This window comes from Callospermophilus lateralis, chromosome 2 (assembly GCF_048772815.1).
Source record: "Callospermophilus lateralis isolate mCalLat2 chromosome 2, mCalLat2.hap1, whole genome shotgun sequence".
In the NCBI taxonomy this organism is placed as follows: Eukaryota; Metazoa; Chordata; class Mammalia; order Rodentia; family Sciuridae; genus Callospermophilus; species Callospermophilus lateralis.
Window position 1 is genome coordinate 168,262,476 of NC_135306.1, and position 12,775 is coordinate 168,275,250.

The following is a 12,775-nucleotide window of genomic DNA, read 5'->3' on the forward strand; positions in this document are numbered from 1 at the left end:
AATGTTTAAAGCAGCACAATTCACAATAGCTAGACTGTGGAAACAACCTAGATGCCCTTCAATAGATGAATGGATGAAAAAAAATGTGACATTTATACACAATGGAATATTACTCAGCACTAAAAAATAACAAGATCATGGCATTTGTAGGGAAATGGATGGAATTAGAGCAGATTATGCTAAGTGAAGTTAACCAATCCCAAAAAATCAAATGCTGAATGTCTTCTCTGATATAAGGGGGGTGACTCAAAATGGGATAGGGAGGAAGAGCATGAGAAGAAGATTACCACTAAATAGGGAAGAGAGATTGGAGGGAAAAGGAGGGAGAAGGGGAATTGCACAGAAGATGGAAGGAGACCCTCATCATTATACAGAATACTTGTATGATGTTGTGAGAAGGAAAAAAAAAGAAGTGTGTCACATTAGATTGGGTAGAGAGAAGTGATGGGAGGGGAGGGGAGGGGAAGCGGGGATAGAAAGGGCAGCAGAATAAAATAGACATTATTATTGCTGTATGTACATATGTGACTGCATGACCAATGTGATTCTGCAACCTGTACACTCAGAAAAATGAGAAATTATGCCCCATTTGATTCAAATTTATGAATTGTCAAGATAATTGTACTGTCATGTGTAACATTTCCTAATAAAAAAAATTTAAAAAATAAAGTACATGTATGAAGACAAAAAAAAAAAAAAACTTCCTGGGTATTTTCTCTTTGAATCCTATCGAGAGCCCATGAGGTAAGAACTGGCATTTTTTCTCAGTTTACAGAGGATAGAATTAGAGCAGAAAAGGGAGGAATGATTTGTTCCTGAGCTCACCCAGTGTGGATCAGACCCCAACAGGACTATCTCAGGATCCACCTTTTAACAAACCTTTGTGCCCATCAGGACTGTGTCAATGACATGTAAATAGAGGGAAACTGGAGAAGTAGTAAATCCAAGTGGGAAAAATACCTCCAGAGAGAGAAGAGAAGTCAATCAGGGATGAAACAAAAGAGGTGTGTGGGAAAGAATGAGGCATAGATAACCTGTGAGCAGTCCTCTTCCTCACAGAGGCAGCCACTTCTCCAGAATTCAGAGGACTCACCTGGACAGGCCACCAACCAGAAGGAGGATGCGCACTCTTCTGGGTGTTCAGGGAGATGTTGCTAACACGTGTTTCTTGAAAACCTCTACTGTAATATTCTGCTTTAACATAGGAAAAAAAGTGAAGATTAAATAGTCAAAAAGATTTTTCTGAGATCCCACAATGAAGAGCAGGCCCAATACCAGCTGTGGTCTCCAGGAGCCAAGCCTGAGACTTTCCCATTATTTTTGGCCCCTTTATTCTTTATGCCTTGAGAAGCACCCCCAAAAAGTTTCAAATGATCACAGAGTCTGAGAGACAATCAAGGGTTAAAAACTATGCTGGAAACAGAACAAATACATATCCATTTAACCAAAGCTTAGTAGATCCCTATAGTGGAATTTTTAAAAATGAATAACAGAAAATTCAAGATGGTGGGGCTGGGGTGGTAGCTCAGTGGTAGAGTGCTTGCCTAGCATGTGTGAGGCACTGGGTTTGATTCTCAGCATTTCAGAAAAATAAATAAAATAAAAGTCCACTGACAATTAAAAAAAATTACAAAAAAAAAAAAAATTCAAGATGGCTTAGCAGAGATGTCCAGCACTTCTTTCTCCACAAAGAAAAACCAAAGAAAAGGGTTCTAGCTCCAGTTTGAGGAACATGACCTTGGGAGAGCACTGCAAATAAGTAGGCAAGAGCCTAGAAATGAATAGGGTTCAGAGACCTAGGACAACATCATAGCAAGAAAAACAAAAGAGCCAGTATTAAGGGTGAAAGTGAGAGTTCCAGGAAACTCTATCAGTATGAAATTTGGCAATCCTATCTTCTGGATAGTTTCACAATCCTCACAGGCTTGCAGCCCACTTAGATAAGTTGCCTCATATCTGCACAGCACTTTTTCTTTGGAGAAGGATCATACATAGTCTTTCAGTGAACTCCCAGGGTACTATAGCCAGAAGCCATCTTGAGAAATGAGCTATTATCTGAGTTTGGATTGCTCTAGGGGTCAGATATTCCTGCATAATCTTATCACAGGATTCCTCAGATATTCCACTGCACTGGTTTGGGGGTAGCTGCCTTGGAAACTCAATTTGACCAGCAGAGTGACTGTGACCTAAGCCCTCTGGATATCCTGCATGGTAGAGAATGGTATGTTGGAAAACAGAAGGGAATGGAATACACTGTCCTCAAGAACCAGCAAATTGCGACTTTCCCCCTAAGGCCAAGGGTCTGTCCAGTTGTCTCAGTTCCAAGGCTGAAGGCAGCTGTTTGTGAAGTTCCTTTAGAACCTTGCCACTGCACTAAGCTGAGGTGCCTATCACTGAGAGGACCTGGAAGGAGCACTATGGTTCCTGTCAATGCTCTGTCCTCTGAGGTCTCCTGGGTGGCCTTAATCTCTATTTCACCCTTTGTCACTTGTGACTATTTTTGCTTAACATCTGTTTTATTTCATACAAATACAGATTTTCCTGCTCTTTTTTTTTCTTACACTTTCCATGGGATAGTAGGGAGTATTCTTTAAAGAAGCAGAACCAACATGCTATGCTTGTGTATAATTTTAAAAGGGGATTTACTGGCCTATATGATTACAGGCTGAAGTGTCCCACAATTAGGAGGGCCAGTAATCAGTCCATGAAGCCAGAGCATAAGAACAAGAGGGACCAAAGATGCAGTCCCAGTCCAAAACTGAAGGCCTGAAAATTCCCTGGAGAACTGCAGGTAAGAATCCACGTCAGGAGAGTGAAGAGCTGGAGTCGGAGGTCCACAGGTGATGTAGCAGCAAGAGCCACAGCCACTCAGCAAGAATCAAGCTCGCATCTGCTGCAGCTTCCCTCCTCTTCCCCTTCTTGCTCCACCTGGGCCCCCCGCCTACTGGACAGTGCTGCCCACATCCAAGGCAGGTTTCCCCTCAGTATGCTGTCCACAGACCAATCCTATCTGGGACCACCCTCACACACACTCAGAAAGCTTTTAATGCAGGGCCGTTCCTAGGTGTCTCTCAATCCAGTCAAGGTGACAGTTCAGACTAACCACCACACAGGGAGCGTCCTTTTGCATCCCTCCACTTCCAGTCATGATGTATCTCTGAAGCCAACACGAGTCTCTTATAAGCTATAAAAGAAAGGGGTAAGCTTACATTGACTTATATGAATAAGAAAATATTTAGTGAGTACTTCCTCGATGTTAGAGAAATTTCCTAAGTGACAGGATATACAGTGCTGAACAAAGCAATGCCCTAGTTTAGAGCTTTGCATTTTATTGGGAGAAAATGATCTTCAATATTCTTTTGTTATCAGAGATTCTAACATTCCTCAGTTCTAAGTACTTTGGTTTGGCAAGATTTTTCACAATGATTTTTGGCCCAGAGCTCAGGACCCTGTAATATTTGGACATCACAGAGTGGTCATTGAGGTGTTGGTTATCATCTTGACAAATAGGACCCAAAAGTAGACTCCAAGGGAGGCTGGTTCAAGGTCTTTATTTTCCAAGATAACATGGTCCTGCATGTAGTCTTGGGTGAAAGGAAAGGAAGAAAGCAATGTGTGCAGGCATCTGGTATAGTGCATAATCACATGTGCAGGAAGGCATCTTCAAGGGAACATTTTCTAACATCCTTACTTTAGACATTGTGAAATGAATTCAGAAAGAAGTGCCTTGCCTGAAATAATAATCAATAATCATCAATAAGCTGGAATTAAAAAATTGAATTAGTATGATTTTGAAACTCTTATGGTTTAGATTTGAAATGTCCCCAAATATCATGTGTTGATAGCCTGGTCCCCAATGCAGCAAGGCTCAGAAATGGGACTTTAGGCAGTTTTGTATGTGAGAGCCACCATCTTCAGTGGATTAGTCCATTAATAGCTACATGGACTACTGGGAGAGGGGACACAGTTGAAGGAAACAGATGACTGGGGTGTGCACTGCCCTTTTATGTTCTTCCCAGCCCCTTCCTACTATCTCTGCTTTCTGGCTGCCATGAGCTCAGCAGATTTTTTTTCCAGGTTCTTCTTTCATGATGATTCTGCCCTGGAGTCAGCCTCCCATAAGAGCCTCCCATAGCCAGCCTCTCATAGCCAGCCTCCCATAGCCTCCCATAGACTCAATCTTCTGTAAGGGTGATCCAAACTAAATGTTTAACCCTAAGTTATTCTTGTCAGATATTTTGTTCACATAAATGAAAAAGTTGACTCATACAGAAATGGCACAAAGTAGTGTGTCCTCATCCACAATCCCATTTTTTTCCCAAATGTTAAATTTCACAACTGCCTGGGCATGAAAGTTGGTGCCTAAACAGGCCATTTCTCTTGGATTTTGTAGAGACAGTCAGTCTTTGGCCATCTCTTTCTAGAGGACAGGCAGAAGAAAGAGGTGAAGACTATCAGGGGAGAAAAAGGTCTCCCATTATCCCTTTCATCTACATAGCTAACTGCCCCTCAGGACATGAAGACTTTTCCCCACCACCTCCATTTTATGGAGATTCTGTGGTGGCCCATAAATTGGATAGTGGTGTTGAGAGAGAAATATAAAAACTGTTTTCCACTCTAGATTTTCTCTGATTTGTGAAGGGAAAGAAATTATACAAAAAAATAAGGAAAAGCCGTACCTATTAGTGTGTTCCATAAGTAAACACAGGTACAGGACTATGTCACAGGGACAGAACGTCTTGACTTGAACAGGGGTCTGACAGGTCTGTTTCACAATCAGCACTATTCTTTCCTGGGTTTAAACACTTGAAAAAATTTGTTCACTTATTTCAGGTTCAGTTTTTTATTGTAAAATGAATTTTATTAATACAGCTTCAAACATAAGAAAACATATCCAAAGAGGAAGGATACAGTCAGAATTCGAGAAAAATTATTGATCTTATTTTACATTAATTAAATGTTATATTTGCCTTTTTCCTTTCCCTGAATATTTATATTCAGTAGGTTTCTCATGTTTGTTCTATTTTTGGAGGTGATTTTAAATGAAATCCCAGGGCTTATCTTTGTAAATTCTTCTGGGAAAAATTAATTTAAAAATATCTTTTCCATCTTGGCTGTAAAAAAAAACGAGTACATTTCCTCAATTTGTGGGGGAAATAAACTGGTGAATTACAGATTCACCACAACATCAGATTTTCTTTCTACGAATTGTGACTGCCAATCATATATAATTTTACCTGAATATAGCAATTTAATGATGTCATATATGTCATAGTACTCAACAAATACTGGAATTGTTCATATAAGATTTATTATTTACTAAATAAATTACTGTCATGGAGATAGCAAAAACATTGAATTGTATATATTATTAAGAGAACAAGTAATTACAAATAAACAAATAATGTGACTTAAGATTTTGATTAAAAATTATATACACTTATCTCTCTATAGGAAGAATGCATAATTACAAACATTATTCAAAAGAATTTTTTTTTAATACCAGAGATTGAACTCAAGGACACTAACCCACTGAGCCACATCCCCAGCCATGTCTTGTATTTTATTTAGAGACAAGGCCTCAGGACTTCCTTAGCACTTCACTTTTTCTGAGGCTGGCTTTGAACTCATGATCCTCTTGCCTCAGCCTCCTGATTTACTGGGATTACAGGAATGTGCCACTGTGCCCAGCCTCAAAAGAATTTTACCTCCAATTAATTCAAAGGAAATAAAGTAAACCTAAAATTAGTAGTGCAATGCGCGCGCACACACACACACAAATGTATGTGTGTGTTCTTTATTGGTTTTTCCCTAAATGTTCCATATTTTATACAAGAACTGTGGTAGACAATGCTAGTCCCACTGTATACTCATCTTCTCATGATGGATATTGGCAGGATTAGGCTACATTGGCTCTGCCTCTTATTGTAGGATAAGATACCTAGTTCTAGCCAGTGAGTTGTGACCCACATAACCAGAGGAATTGATCGCCAGTGAACTCCAGGCCTTGTACTGAGATGGAAAGCTTGGGGATGGAAACCACTTGCTGTGCTGAGGGGTAGATCTGGAAGCCAATTGCCTTGGAGCGGTACCCAGATATGCTGTGGACTTTTATGATCAAGACATTAATTTTTACTATGTTAAGTCAATGAGAAATAAATCATGTGGCTTTTTGTTGTTGTTGTTTTGTTTTGTTCTGTTTTTACCATACAATAACCTGGTTTACTCCAATTGGTAGAGAAATACATATAGCAGGTACACAAAGAATCATTTCACAAACATCATACAATCGTGTATCATTTTCAGAAATTTTAATATTAGAATTTTATAAAGTCACAATAAATTCTATTTATAATACAAAATCATTCTATGGCTAATATAAAAATCAATATATTTTTTCATTAAAGAGATGTTGATTAGAAATAACTAGATCATTGAATCACACACTGTAATATTGTAAGGGACCTCAAAAGTTCATTTGACACATCCTACAAGGTCTCATAGAGGCATGTCTAAAGCATCCAAAAGCAGTATGGAGATTTCTTGGAAAGCTGGGAATGGAACCACCATTTGACCCAGCTATTTCCTTTCTCAGACTATACACAAAAGACCTAGAAAGAGCATACTACAGGGACACAGCCACATCAATGTTTATAGCAGCACAATTCACAATAGCTAGACTGTGGAACCAACCTAGATGCCCTTCAATAGATGAATGGATAAAAAAATGTGGCATTTATACACAATGGAATATTACTCAGTACTAAAAAATAACAAGATCATGGCATTTTTCAGGGAAATGGATGGCATTAGAGCAGATTTTGCTAAGTGAAGTTAGCCAATCCCTAAAAAACAAATGCCGAATGTCTTCTCTGATATAAGAGGGTGACTCAAAATAGAGTAGGGAGGAAGAGCATGAGAAAAAGATTACCATTAAATAGGAAAGAGAAGTGGGAGGGAATGGGAGGGAGAAGGGGAATTGCACGGAAGATGGAAGGAGACCCTCATTGTTATACAAAATACATGTATGATGATGTGAGGGGGGAGAAAAAAAGAGAGAGAAATGTGTCACAGTAGATTGGATAGAGAGAAGTGATGGGAGGGGAGGGGAGGTGGGGATAGGAAGGGCAGCAGAATACAATAGACACTAGTATTGCTATATGTATATACGTGGCCGTATAACCAATGTGATCCCGCAACCAGTACATGTGGAAAAATGAGAATTCATATCCCATTTGAATCAAATGTATGATACGTCAAGATCATTGTATTGTCATGAGCAACTAATAAAAATAAATAAATAAATAAATAAATAAAAGAGTTATATAAAAACAATCATGTAAAAACCTTTATAAACAGAAAGATAAGAAGAACTTTCAAAGAAGAGATTCCTGATCACAATTGTGCAGTTTTTGTTAAGAGGGCTTAGGTGGGACTTAGGACAGAGAATTTTAAGGACTTTGCTATATGATTTGAATCATAGTGTTGTCTGGAAATCACTGGTCCAGAGGGTGATGTTTAAACTGAAATTGTCATTGCTTCCTTTTAAGCTTCATTTAGTCTTTTGTGCATGTTGAAATTCAGATCACTTTTGTAATGATGGGCCAGGTTCTCTAGAGGCAGGGATTCTTGTGCATGTTTTTTTTATTAAGGATTGTGCTCAGGATAATCCTGTAGGGGAATGAGGATTGCTGGGCAGGAAAGGGGAAGAAGCTGAGTGAGAATATCCTTTCAGTAAATTCTAGCCTCAACATCATCCTGCAAGGGGTTATGGACTATGAATTACACCTGAGGGTTTGTTTCAGTACAGGTCAAGGGGCTGGGCTTCTGTACACTCCACACAGTGGTCATAATTGGCAATGGACTCCAGCCTTGGTTGAGGGCAGTGTAAGCTGTGTGGCTCCAATCACTGAAAGTCAATTCACTGGTGGAGTTGCAAGTTAAGTTGTTAGCAGGAATTCAGTTTGCAGCTGAGAATAAGTGTACCAAGTTGGCAAAAGGGATCCCAGTGACCACACCACAATTTGCTTGTCCTTTCATCAGTTGATGTACATTTAGGTTGTTTCCACTTTTAGCTACTATGAATAATGCTGCTGTGAACATATGTGCACAAATATTTTGGTGAACATATATTTCTCTTGGGTGGTGGAATTGCTGGGACACAACATAAATTGAAATGTAACATTTTGAAAAAATATACCACTTCCCATTCCTGTCACATCCTTTCTTTTCTACCCCAAATGGCTCTATTATGAGGGGATCTCTGGGTCATATGACTCAAGGGAGTGATGTCTGCGCTGCAGACTGAACCTGTTGGAGAACACTTTCATGGACTGGGTTCCCCTCAATACTGGCATCCTCCCACATCTCTCACAAAATGGATCAGAGCAGTATCAATCAGTGTGAAATGTGCTGCCTTTAAAACCCATAGTTTAATCTAACCTTGCATTCCTTCCTTGGTAGGTGGAAGTGAAAAGACACTTGGTCTTTTGCTGAATACTTAAAAACTTCACATATGGTGCAGGCCCTTCCTTGAATTTTCATAATGCTTATTTCCTGAGTGTTAGAGTGTTTGCCACTTTTTTTTAATTGATTTTGCTTTTTAAATACATGACATCAGAATGCATTACAATTCTTATTACACATAAAGAGCACAAATTTTCATCTCTCTATATATAAAGAATGTTCTTACCAATTCATGTCTTCATATATGTACTTTGGATAATTATGTCCATCACATTCCACCATCATTGCTAACACCCTGCCTCCTTCCTTCCCCTCCCATCCCTCTGCCCTTTCTAGAGTCCGTCTATTTCTCCCATGCTCCCCCTCTCTACCCCACTATGAGTCAGTCACCTTATCAGAGAAAACATTCAGGCATTTGTTTTTTGGGGATTGGCAAACTTCACTTAGCATTATCTTCTCTAACTCCATCCATTTACATTCAAATGCCATGATTTTATTGTCTTTTATTGCTGAGTAATATTCCATTGTGTATATATGCCACATTTTTTATTCCATTCATCTACTGAAGGGCATCTAGGTTGTTTCCACAATTTAGCTATTGTGAATTGTGCTGCTATAAACATTGATGTGGCTGTGTCCCTAAAGTATGCTGTTTTTAAATCCTTTGGGTAGAGATGGAGGAGAGGAATAGCTGAGTCAAATGATAGTTCCATTATGATCAGTTCTAATTCATAGTTCATCATCACCTAGAGGACAATATTTTCTGGAGTGTCCAGATGATTCAAATTCCCTTCAAAATAGATTTTGTTGGAGAGAATAATGTTTGTATACTCCTGCCCATCACACCTAAAGCAATTTTCTGATGCTCACTCTTGATGGGTTTTAAGAATACCATATTTTCTAGATCAAAAGCAAAACCATACAACAGAGTCCATTCTGCTACATTCCACTAATATGCCAAATAGGGCACAGCAACTACAATTAGAACTACTATTTTGTAGATGCCAGTAGCTCACCATCAGCTGCCAGATATATTTGCTTTGTACTAGTGTCATACCAATGAAATTACTGGGCATATCAAGACAACCACGCCTGTATAATTGAAATCTTGGAGGATAGGACCAATCCCTGTCATTTCCCTGGAACGCAATGTTGTCTTTTATTGTTTTGATTAGAAGATGGTAATGTTTAGGAAGATTTCACTTGATCTTTCATACAAGAGTAGTTTTTACTCCATAATCAAAGAACCAGTATGAGTCTTTTGCTAACTGCAGTCCATCCAGATTTATAACAGAAGACACAACACGAGACCCAGTTGGCCTGTTGATTTAATAGGCTCCAGGAGACCTGGCCCAGTCCCGTGTGCCACTTCTCTAACAGAAGACAATGATGGTGATGGGGCTTTGGGTCCCTGGTTACTGTATCAGCTCCAGTGGCAAATAACAGTCCTCAGTAGAACTAACCCCCACCTTATCTAGATATTGGCACTGTGACTATGCAAATATTGGCAGTAAATCTCTTAGAAGAATCACTACTCTGCTCATTTACTGTGGTATTTCAGGACCCTTCTGCAAGGGGATGTAGGCTTCCTTTTTTTTCCCCCAAAAATCAGAATGTAGAGATTTTTGGGTTTTTGCTACTTAATTTGACACAAAGTTACACTAAAATTGTAAGAATAATATAAAAAATCTTGCATATCTTCTCTCAAGAACCCCCAGTGAATTTTTATCAAGGATCCTACAAAGGCAAAGGGTCTATATGAGATGCACATATTATATTCCCTTGTGCTGTGGGAATGGTTTCCTTTAAACTGCACAGCTCTGAGCCTTTTCCTGACTGTCATGATGTGGACACTGTGGGGCGACTATAGACCAGTCACTTCTGAAATGTCCATTGACTTGGATTTGAACAATATTTCTTCACATTTAGACCTAGGGTGTTTGGGTCAGAATCCTTGAGAAGTGATGCTCTGTTCTTCTGGTTGCAACCTATGAGATGTGAATTTTTTTCCCATCAGTGGTGGCATTAATTTGATCACTGGCTACTATTGAACTCAGGTCAGAAAAGCTGATCTAAATGATATTCCTCATATTCCTCTATTATATACTTTTCCCATCTTAGTAAACAGAAATATTTTGAGAAAACAGAGAATATATTATTAAATTCCATACCTCATCTCATTTTTTAGCCCATTAGTGTTAGCAAACATTGATTCTTCTTGTTTGAATTATTACTCTAATGACTTCTGCATGATGAAATCAGGCATTTGAATAATTGTGGTAATTGGGGAAAAGGTGACTCTCCCTCCCATAGCTTGTGTTATTTCAAGATGCAGTAGTACATTCACCTAGTGACATACAAATTATTTTTGCCTAAACTGTACATAACTGAAGTGGCTATTTCCCCAGCATGTATTCAGTAAAACTTTTGAGAGAGATTGTCCTGTGTACAGAAAGTAAAGAAAAATTGAGATGGGATGGAAATAGTAAAAGAGAGAGAGAGAGAGAGAGAGAGAGAGAGAGAAAAGAAGAAGGGAGGGAGGGAAGGAGGGAGGAATCAAGGGCCAACAGTTCTTTAAATCTTTGCAGATTGGTTCTGTGCTGGGTACTCCTTCAACACTTGTAAAATTTGCAGAGCCAACCACCTACCCTGGGGTAGAATCTCAGCATCTCCTGTCATTTATTCCTGAGCTTGAATGTTGCCCTGAATAGGAGGATGGCATTCTACATTTTCTTATAAATTTGGGTGCTTTTGAATATCCTAATTTTCTAAATAAGCTTCCCCAGCGCTTCATTTTAGACTGTAGGCGATTTATTGCCCATCTCACCCATAATCTTTTCCCCTGTTCTCCTCAGTTTATAAAGTCATCTGGCAGCATTGTCCATCAATGTCCACAGCTTTTCTAAATTGATTCTATAGGAGGCAAAACAGAGTTGAGTATCCTGCTACATTCTTTCAAGTAAGACTAGATAGTCATTGATTTTCAAATACTGTCTACACTGTACTCGCTCTCCCTGCTATCCCAACCTTTCTTTTTCTCTCTCTGACACCAGGGCTTGGCTCCCCTGCAGGATCCAACTGTGCTGTGATGGGGAGAGGGTTGGGTAAGGATGAATAAAAATGCCATAAAACTATCCTGCCATTTCCATGTCTCCTTTTTCTTAATGACACATACTCTTGGTGGCTATAAACATTTAACTGTATTTTAGAGTTTTGAAAATGCTGGTTTCTGATAGTTTCATTTACCAAAACTCACACAAGGAGAAAACAATCTGAATAGTCCTATACCTATTAAATAAATTGAATTAATGATTAACAACTCTCCAAAGCAGAAAGCACCAGGCCAGGATATTTTTGTGGGTGAATTTTACCAAATATTGAAAGAAGAAATGATAGCTGTCTCTTTCATAAACTACTATATTTTACTATCTCTTTCATAAACTGTAAAGAGAGGGAAACATTCTATCCATAACATGAAGCAAGCATTACTAAAACACTGAGACCAGAAAAAGACAACAGAGCATTCAGTTTCTGTCCATTAAATATGCTAGCTGTTGTAGGAATCATATGTGTGTGTGTATGTGTGTGTGTATTTTAAGTTTATTGATACATAAATTTTGAATAGTAAAATTCATTCTTATAGATGTTTTGGCCAGCATATGCAGTAGAGATTAACACTACTACCATTCAGGTATAAAATATTTCCGTCATTCCAAAACTTCCCTTGTGCCCTTACAGAGTCAATCCTATTTCTTCATCATCTCTCCTGAAAACTGTTGATATTTTCCACCACCATAGATTTTTTACTTTGAAAATACCGTATGAGAATAGAGTCTTCTGTCACTTAGCAATGTGCTTTTGAAATGCTGTTTTGTGTATAACAGTTTTTTTTAAAATCACTCATTAGTGTTCCATTACATGGATATAGTATACTTTGATTACTTAGTTTATGATCATTAGGATTTTTTCCACCTTGTTGTTATTATGAATAAATTTAGCATAAATTTTCACAAGCAAGGCTTTATGTAGATAGACATTTTTTAATTATCTTGAGAAAATGCCAGAATAGAATTGCTGAGTCATATGTTATTCTATATTTATATTTACAAGAAGCTATCAATTTTCTATTTTCATCTACTATTTTCATACCCCTAGAAATGTCTCATAGCTTCAAATGTCCCACATCCTAATTCGTGAAAATACCAGTTTTACTTACTATAACTTTGTCATGTTTCTGTATTCAGTGATCAATTTCTTTCCTTTATTTATTAATTAAATATACACTGCTCTCAACTGCACATGGAACTTC